The sequence below is a fragment of the Vicia villosa genome, unplaced genomic scaffold (assembly GCF_029867415.1).
Source record: "Vicia villosa cultivar HV-30 ecotype Madison, WI unplaced genomic scaffold, Vvil1.0 ctg.000410F_1_1, whole genome shotgun sequence".
NCBI lineage: Eukaryota > Viridiplantae > Streptophyta > Magnoliopsida > Fabales > Fabaceae > Vicia > Vicia villosa.
Window position 1 is genome coordinate 925612 of NW_026705187.1, and position 10513 is coordinate 936124.

Consider the following 10513-nt stretch of genomic DNA (forward strand, 5'->3'; position numbering starts at 1 on the left):
AGTTCTGATGAGAAGCAAGGTTACCAAAAATTCAACGAATTCTTAACAACTCTGAACGAAAATAAACTTGCTGAAACGCTATTCAATCAAAGCTCAGAATCTTCATCAAAACTCACTACATTGCTGTTGTAATAGTTTAGTGAGATTAAGCTTAAACGATAAGAGAAATATCACAGTTTGTGATTATAGCTTTTAAGAAGCATTTGTAAACTCTTGAATAGATTACATTAAGTTGTAAGGAACTAGAGTGATCGTGTGATCAGTATACTCTAGGAAGTCTTAGCAGTTGGCTGAGCAGTTTGTAACTAGAGTGATCAGGTTGATCAGTAGACTCTAGAAAAGTCTTAGAAGTTGTCTAAGCAGTTGTTCCTGGAGTGATCAAGTTGTGATCAGAATACTCTAGAAGACTTAGTCGTGGACTAAGTGGAAAACCATTGTAATCCGTGCGATTAGTGGATTAAATCCTCAGGTTGAGGTAAATCATCTCTGCGGGGGTGGACTGGAGTAGCTTCGTTAACAGCGAACCAGGATAAAAATAATTGTGCAATTTATTTTTATCGTCCAAGATTTAAAGTCACACTTATTCAATCCCCCCCTTTCTAAGTGTTTTTCTATCCTTCAAACCCTACTTCAATTAGGACTTTTAAGGGTTGTAACTTGGCCATGTTCACGGTTTTTTTGAAACAAAGGATTTTTAGGCTCAAAATTATTTGGTACCCACCCCCTTCGTGATGTCCTCCAACCCTAAGTTCAGTTAACTCAACATGGGTGTTCATCCCTCACAAGGAATTTTGAAACGGTTGAGGAATCAATGAGGTTTTTCGGACATGGCAGTCGCTCACCTTTTATTCTTTTGATTCATTATCACACGAATTTGTTCTTGCTTTACTTTTACCATCATTTTCCTTTTCATTGCTATATTTTTCTTTCATCCCCTTTTTTTTCATCATTTTTTGCCATTTTTTTCTTTTTTTTTGAACAAGTCGTGTGACCTTGCGTTGTCTTTGATTCATTGGAAGTGATTGCGACTGCCGCATTCTTTAGTTGATGATGGATTACCATTGTGGCATCGTCATCTTTTGACCTCTTGATAGGTGAAGGATAACCATTGCGGTTTTGACATTCCTCAACCTTTGGAAGGATAACCGTTGTTGTATCCTTAGATGCATACCCTTTTGGTGAGTTTTGAACACTCAATCAAGTTAAATGAACGCTACCCTGCCCCAAGGTTAAAATAAGGGTCTTTATGATTAGAAAAGAAACTCCTACTTCAAGGCTCAAAGGGGTTATCGAGGGTCTATCTCCCTTATCTCTCCGGTGTTTGGGGATATGAAATAATGCCTGTACATCATCAGTAGAGTTTTATTCAAAAGCACACAATTGGAGATTTTTGCGTTTTTATTTTTCATCATTCTCCCTCAGCTTTCTGCCTAAGAAAGTGACAAGTAGAGTTGGTATCGTAATGCCAAAAACTTTTTTTTGAGTGAAAACGAATGGATTACTTCAAGACAAACATAAACAATGTATTATGATTTTCATTAAAAAAATTTACAAACTTTTACATGCTAGCAATGCTTAAACAAACAAAGAAAGATTACAAATGAAAATGCAGTAGAGAACCAAGTGAATGGCCATTGTTGAGGAGACTTGACTCTGTATGGACTTATTGCTTCAAAAGATCCACTGAGTCAACGGAGAACTTCAATCTTGGCCCTCGGGTGTGAAAGTGATAGCCTTGGAATCAATCAGGTCTTGAACCTTGTCTTTGAATGGCTGACAGTCTTCAATCGAATGACCGGGTGCCCCAGCATGGTAGCCACAATTAACGTTAGGGTCAAATCCCACATGATACGGGAAACGAACAGGCTTTGGCTGCTTTGGTTCTACCAAGGAAAGATTGATCAAGTGAGAAAACAGCTTATCACGAGTCATAGGAATGAGATCATATACTCTTTTTGGCCTTTTATGCCTCTGTCTACCTTTTTGGTGACGATTTTGTTGACAATTCCGCCTTTGTGGCACACACTGACCTGATTGATCATTTGGGATAAGCTTCTGTTGACCAAACTATGTGGGAGGCTGATTGAGAGTTGCAACACACATTTGTGGGTCATCCTGAACAGGAATTACTGCTACTGCTTCATGACAAGAGATATGATCAGGAGGATAATCAGGAGATTCCTCTTCATAATCAGAAACTGCATTGGGCTCTTCATTCAATTTCTTATGGAATTCAGAAGGAGTATCAACAACTTGGACATTACCATTCCTAATACCATTCTCCATTCGTTCTCCGACAAGAACCAGTTATGCGAAGTCAGAGGCCTTACATGCAGCCAAACATTGGTAGTATGGACTTTCCATCACATCTTTGAACATATCCATGAGCTATTTCTCTAAGAGTGGAGGTTGAACTCTAGCAGCTAATTCTCTCCATCTTCGGGCATGTTCTCTGAACGATTCGTCAATTTTATTAGTCAAAGCTTGAAGTTGCATTCTGGTCGGAGCCATGTTGCTATTGTGCTTGTAACGCTTGACAAAGGCTTCTGCTAGTTCTTTCCAAGTTTGGACATCGGTTCTTTCGAGTTGATTATACCACTCAAGAGATGTGCCACTGAGGCTATCCTGAAAAAAATGCATTAACAGCTTGTCATTCTCAGCATAAGGAGCCATTTTGTTGCAAAATGCCTTGACATGAGCTATTGGACACGTCGTACACTTGTACTTCTCAAAGTTGGGGACTTTGAACTTAGCAGGGATCTTGATACCAGGAACTAGGCACAAACCAGCAACATCTAAATCAATGGAGTCACGACCTTCCATGGCTTTTGTAACACCCCAATTCTACCCAAAGCATTTAGGCAAGAAAATATCAGAGTATTAAAAAAATTTCATACAACACAATTAGGATGTTACACTAAGTAACCAAACAAACACCTAGAAAATAAACGGACATCAACGATGCCAAAAGCATACACACCTGCCAATAAAATGATACATAACACACGGAAGATATGAACATATATATATATATATATATATATATATATATATATATATATATATATATATATATATATATATATATATATACATATATCTCTCACTCTCAAAGAGGAGTTTTCCAAAATAAAGTGTTTACAATACACATCAACACATTATCACATATACATGTTCAAAGAGTCATATATAAATAAATAACAACAGACTCCCGACTCCCCGGTGTTACGTATCAGAGCAACTGACAAGACCGACTGGAGAACTACCTCTTCCAAAAGACTCCCAAAGCGGCTAATCTGCAGGATGCCACTCAAGCATCAAATCAGCAGAAGGGTGAGAATATAATTCATAATGAAAGCATGACAATTATAGTAATGCCAATAAGTATCATCAAGAATCATACAACAAAGTAAACCACTCATTCAACCACAATCAATATATAAGTAATGTGACACATGAATGATAACATAAATTATACAGACAAACAATGATGAATGAGACTCGACTATGCATATGCATGTGGTACCAAATCCGGAGTAAAACTCCCCTTGTCATTATGACAAATACACCTTTGCCGAGCATTATGCTGGGACTTCTTTCCCTCAGGAAAATACACCTTTGTCGAGCATCAAGCTACGACTAAACGTCATCGAGCATTTAGCCCCCACTGATGACCTCTTGCCACTCGGGCAAATACACCTTTTTACCGAGCATTAAGCCCCCACTGGTAATAATTGCCAATTCAGGCCACCTGCTAATAGCATTCCGCCATTAACGTAATGAAATGTTATGCTGTGCAAATATATGACTCTATTACACGACAACAACATCATCAACAATATAACACGGTCACATACCCACGATACACCGTTTATATTCTATCCAAAAGGATACATCACCAATTAATAACATCGTTATCAATTACATCACACCATAATTACCACACAGGCATTAATAAGCACACAACACACATTCACCGTCAAAACATACTAGCCACATCGGCATAAATGATCGCATAATTGCATCACATCAAATTAATATTGGCCATTGGCCCACAACTCCATCAATACATCATCAACAAGTTGTAATAACAACAATTCAACAATGATAATACATCATTCTCATAACAACATTTACTTGCCATAAGGCCACACATCATGTTAATAACAAACAACCAAACATCGTCTCACATCAAGAACGAACATTCATTAATACATAACACATATGAACATGATCTCATGTTATCGACAACTAATCACATACCTCGTACCATTACGACAACATTCACACAACGCATCGTCATGATTTATCATGCACTAGTTCACAAAACCATTTATGCAAATCAACCAACCACTACGATTATTTACCAATCATATCGCGCATATAAACAATTATGTGTTTTCATCAACAACACCTCATAACTAACTAATAACAAGCTAACCAAGCCTATACTATCATATAGAACATCCAACTAGCTTCCTAACACTTCGAACGGCGTACGAAACGGAGCTACGGATCAAAAGTTACAAGGTTCCAAAGTTTTGGAAAAACAGAAAAAGCTGTCATCCGCTTCAGCTCCGCTCAGCGGACCTTCGCAGAGAATTTTCTGCAACAGAACCTCCGCTCAGCGGACCCACCTCCGCTCAGCGGACCTGCGTAAACCCAGAAAAAACCAGAACGCACCAGAACTGTTCCAAGCCCCTTATACCCACCAAAACCACTCCCAAACATCATTATAACACCAATACAACACATACAAACCATAGAAACAACCTAACATCAAACTTTTCATGGTTGATTCATCAATCTATCTCAAAACCTAACATTTTATCCAAACTCAATCAAGCCATAGAAATGGAAAAGAAAGCATGATCAATGAAGGTATCTATCATCATACTACACATACACACCACAAAATCATGTTTATAACTTCTAAACTCACAAAACTCACAATCCACCATTGTTGTCCAAGCATAGAAATGAACAAGAACAAGAACAAGAACAAGACTATAAGAATCATACATCCAAGATAAATTAGATTCACCCCCTTACCTTGCTATTGTGACGATCGGCAATCGATTCGGTTGAGAATCCTCCACTTTCTCTTGTTTTTCCCCTTTGCTCTTCTCCTTCCTCTCTTCTCTTTCTTTCTCTTCTTTTTCTTTCCATCCCTTTTCTCCTTTCTCACAATATTTCTTTCTTATAAAGAAAATATCTATCCCGCGGAAATGACCAAAATGCCCCTACGCTCAAATATCGTTCAAACGCCCCAAAACGCGGAATATTACCTTAATGATATTTCTAGTACCAAAAATATGAAAACCTTCAATTAAATATTAGTCCGCCATCCCGAACTAATACCGACTGAAACGACTCCAAAAACGGTAAAATTCCAATAGACGTCACAAACGTCTGTTAGGAGTAAATTAATGGTAAATTCATGTGTTAATAGAAGTAATTTAGTCTCCAAACCAATGCAGAATGTGATAAATCCATAGGTTTTTATTAAGAATTGAACTGAACAAGTTTAGTTCGTGCGTAAAGCAAATCGAATCACTTGTGGGTGTTATTGTTGCAGGTTTTGAGCTGAATTGGAACTTAAGAAGAACATGAGGAGGATAGAGAGCTTGAAGTCTCAAAGGCAAAGGAAAAAGTTGGTTTTTGCAAAGGTCGCGCCGCGAGAGTTCTTCCTTGCGCCGCGAAAATATCTCTGTTTGAGGGGCGCGCCGCGCCAGCCCGTTGCCGCGCCGCGGCCTCGGCGTTAAAAGCCCAAAAATTCTGTTTAAAAGCCCTAGCTTCCAAGAGAAAAAGGGGGGTTAGAGAACTTTGGGAAGAGCGAAATTAGGAGAGCAATCTGAAGGTGCAGCCACAATCATCAATTGAAGACCAATTCTCTATCAAGCGAAGACATTCCTTTGATGAAGATGAATTCTTCCATTAATCTTTGTGTGTTCTTCATGTCTATGGAGAGCTAAACCCCTCGTGTTGAATCTAAGGTAGTAGTTAACCTATGAATATACAATACCATTAATTAATTCCTGTGAACAATTGTTTGAATTCATTATCAATAAGAAATCTTGTTTTTATTCTTAAATTATCGTTGAATCTTTGATCGAAAGAAAGGATTTAACTTTTGCCCTAGGTTACTATATTGATTCAATTGCAATTTGCAGAGATGGAATTGTAATTGGGTTTTCATAATTATCATTCTTAATTACTATTATCGTTATTGATATTTGGAGAGATCGAATCTCATACCGGTAAAAGTTATCTAATTTGATTTGCAGACATGAAATCTTATTTGAGGATAAGTGAAGATAATGATTCAAAAGATTGTTCAATTGTGAATTAATTGATAGTTGTATAGGAATAGGTTGATGAACCCTAAGGTTCAACATATTTCTCTAATCGTTAACAACAGTTCATTACTCGCTTTTAATTTATTGTTTACTTTTGATATTATTAGAATCATAAAACAATCCAACTCAATTTTCCTAACTCAAAAATAAACAACTATAGAACGGCAGTGATATTAACCAATCCCTATGGATACGATATATTACCGAAAATATTTACCCAAAAATACTTTCAACAAATTGGCGCCGTTGCCGGGGATTGGTGTCAATATTGCACGCATTGCAATAGTTTTCTATTTTGAGTTATTTCCTTATTTTTAGTTATTTACTTAAATTTAGATTTTTAGTTATTTACTTAATTTTAGATTTTTAGTTTAGTTCCTTAATTTTAGATTTTTAGTTTAGTTCCTTTATTTTAGATTTTTAGTTAATTACATTATTTTAGATTTTGTTATTGCAATAGTGTTTTAATTTTTATTTTTGTATAATTTTTTTATCTTGTTATTTCACTTGTTTGCTAGTTTTATAGATGTTTGTTTGTCAGAATGTTTGACCCAAATACAAATGACGCGATTCATGCTCAAAACGAGATCCTTTTTCAACAAATGGAGTATCTCTTTCAAAGTGTGTCACAGTTCACACCTCAAGTTAGTGAGTTTCATGATATTGGATGGGGCATACCGGAAGATGCGATGGAGTATCAGATGGCTAACCATGAATACCAACAACAAGGGCTTTCACACTATAATCAAGGTTATCAAAGAGGACCCACTGAGTTAGAGGAAACTATGAATCAATTCATGCAATTCTCTTTAGCCATTCAACAAAATCGGGAAACGCAAGATATTCAACTTACCAAATTCTTCACCGAGCAAAACGTAAGTCAAGTCTCAACTTTTCAAAACCCTATGACTTGTGTAGAAACCTGCAATGCTACTTCTATAAGGAGTGTAAAAGTGATTGATGAGGAAGTTGAAAACAATGATGATGACAAGGAAGATGTTGTTGAAAAGGATAATATAGAGCATGTAAACATCAAGAAAAATATAGAAAGTGAGTATGAGCTCTCAATGAAGCTACCTTATCCAAGACCTCCTAAAAAAGTAGATGATATGTTAGTCGAAGGAACAAAAAAGGAGGATATAATTAAAGAAGTTGTGAATGAGTTAGAAACTTCAAAAGTTGAAACTTTTTCAAAAGAGAAGATGGTGGACTTAGAGTTGAAGAAGAGTAGTAATGCAAATGAGCATAAACTCTCATTGGAATTACTTCCTCCACAAGTTCCTAATAAAGAAGGGAAGGAGAGTCATTGCTTTCAACCAATGGAAATGTTTAGCAGTTTGCAAATCACCATCCCATTTTTAGAAGGTTTAGAGTTAAAGCCAAAATGTGTCAAATTCATCAAGGATAGGTTCTCACAGAAGAAGAAATTAACGGATAAGGAGGTTATCTCTCTTGAGGAGAGGAAAAAACAAATGAAGGAAGAGAGATCGCGAGTTGAAGTGGTAAGAATTAAGGATGAAGAAACCAAACAAGCAAACATGAAATACTTTTGGGGCTTCACATTGGTAAGAAAAGTGCCAAGAAAACGAGACAATGGTTGATGATTCAACCATGAACCGTCGAGCCATGCGACGTTAAACGAAGCGCTTCGTGGGAGGCAAACCACGCTTCTAATGTTTTATTTTGTTTTGTTTATTTTTATTTCAGGAAATAATAAGGGAACCTTTCTGGTGAAAGCTAGGAAGAGGCAATTGATATTGCAATACCCTCTGTGAGTTAACCCTCTCGGGCTTGTTAAGAAACATTGAGGTCAATGTTTAGTTCAAGTTTGGGGGTGGATTTACTCTTTTGCATTTTTCAATTTTATGCTTTTATGTTTGTTATTTGCTCCCAGTTAGAGTAAGTAGTCCCATAACAAAACGAGAATCTCAAGCGAAGTATCAACAATGAAGCAACATGTATGAAAGTGGTAGGAAGTGAATGTTCAAAATTTTTCAGTTTCACTCTCTTTTTCAATAAGTAACAAAGCAGGTATGAATTTTCAAACTCAAACTCTTAATGTGTGCAATGAAACTTAAGGTGTTAGTAAATACTGTCAGAAGTTCTTTATGGTACATTGTTTATTGGATCAGCTTAGCCTTAACCATTGTGAGGAAAGCTTTCCATTGTTTACTATATGCAGGAGACCATCAATTGTCTTGACTTGTTTGTATCATGCTAAACCGGTTGTTGCATCGTTTGTGGAAATCTGTGAAAGTGATTTAGGCACTTGTTTGAATCTGAGAGTTCTTTTAGCCTATTCCAATGTAAAACTTAATTTCTTCTGTGAGAGTGTGATCTTTTGCTAACCATTCTTTGAGCCTGAGGTCAAGATAAGCATCATAATATGCACCAAGGAAAATACCTGGTGAGTTTTGATCTCAATAAAAAGTTTTGTTTTGGATCATCAACCATAAAATTTGGTGATGTGTTTTCTTTTTGACCCTTCTTAGAAAGTAGGGGAGCATTCATATAATCTGAATACAGGTTGATCTCCAAGTTGGGGAGAGTCACATTCAAAAGAAGAGTAAGTACTTATGGTAACCGGTGAAAAAAAAAAAGTCGTAGCTTGAAAAAAAAAAAGAGAGAAGTAACAACGTTTGAATATAACGATTGTTGAAGAAAAGAAAAAAAAAGAAGAACCAAGCTACGAATGAATGAAAAAAAGATGGACAGATAAAGGAATTAGAGTTTTAGAGAAAAAGAAATAAGTTATGAATTGGATGCTTCCCTATAGTAGGAACAACCTTTGATTATCTTCTTTTCTTTGAGTCTAAACCACATTACAACCATAGAAAGACCTTCTGATTCTCAGATTCCACAGTACTTGATGCTAGCAATTTGGTGAACGTATGATATGGATTTTTGTTGACTTAATTGTTTGGATGAGTGTTTAACCCCTCTTTGAGTCATCATATTTTCTGATGAGAGTGATTAGTGCTGGTTCAAGCAATTGTGTAGTGTTTTGAACTTCTGGAGGTAATTTGCTTTCAAAGTTTGTTTCATGTGTATATTCTGAGTTTGCAGGTAGAAGAGGAGTATTTGACTTAGTTACTAGATTGAACCACTTGAGAAAAACTTTTTGAAAAACTTGTTGCGCGATTGTCGGTAAACTTGGCTGGAGGTAAGTAATTTTGTTTAGGGACAAACAAAACTCTAAGTTGGGGAGAGTTTGTTAGGAGTAAATTAATGGTAAATTCATGTGTTAATAGAAGTAATTTAGTCTCCAAACCAATGCAGAATGTGATAAATCCATAGGTTTTTATTAAGAATTGAACTGAACAAGTTTAGTTCGTGCGTAAAGCAAATCGAATCACTTGTGGGTGTTATTGTTGCAGGTTTTGAGCTGAATTGGAACTTAAGAAGAACATGAGGAGGATAGAGAGCTTGAAGTCTCAAAGGCAAAGGAAAAAGTTGGTTTTTGCAAAGGTCGCGCCGCGAGAGTTCTTCCTTGCGCCGCGAAAATATCTCTGTTTGAGGGGCGCGCCGCGCCAGCCCGTTGTCGCGCCGCGGCCTCGGCGTTAAAAGCCCAAAAATTCTGTTTAAAAGCCCTAGCTTCCAAGAGAAAAAGGGGGGTTAGAGAACTTTGGGAAGAGCGAAATTAGGAGAGCAATCTGAAGGTGCAGCCACAATCATCAATTGAAGACCAATTCTCTATCAAGCGAAGACATTCCTTTGATGAAGATGAATTCTTCCATTAATCTTTGTGTGTTCTTCATGTCTATGGAGAGCTAAACCCCTCGTGTTGAATCTAAGGTAGTAGTTAACCTATGAATATACAATACCATTAATTAATTCCTATGAACAATTGTTTGAATTCATTATCAATAAGAAATCTTGTTTTTATTCTTAAATTATCGTTGAATCTTTGATCGAAAGAAAGGATTTAACTTTTGCCCTAGGTTACTATATTGATTCAATTGCAATTTGCAGAGATGGAATTGTAATTGGGTTTTCATAATTATCATTCTTAATTACTATTATCGTTATTGATATTTGGAGAGATCGAATCTCATACCGGTAAAAGTTATCTAATTTGATTTGCAGACATGAAATCTTATTTGAGGATAAGTGAAGATAATGATTCAAAAGATTGTTCAATTGTGAATTAATTG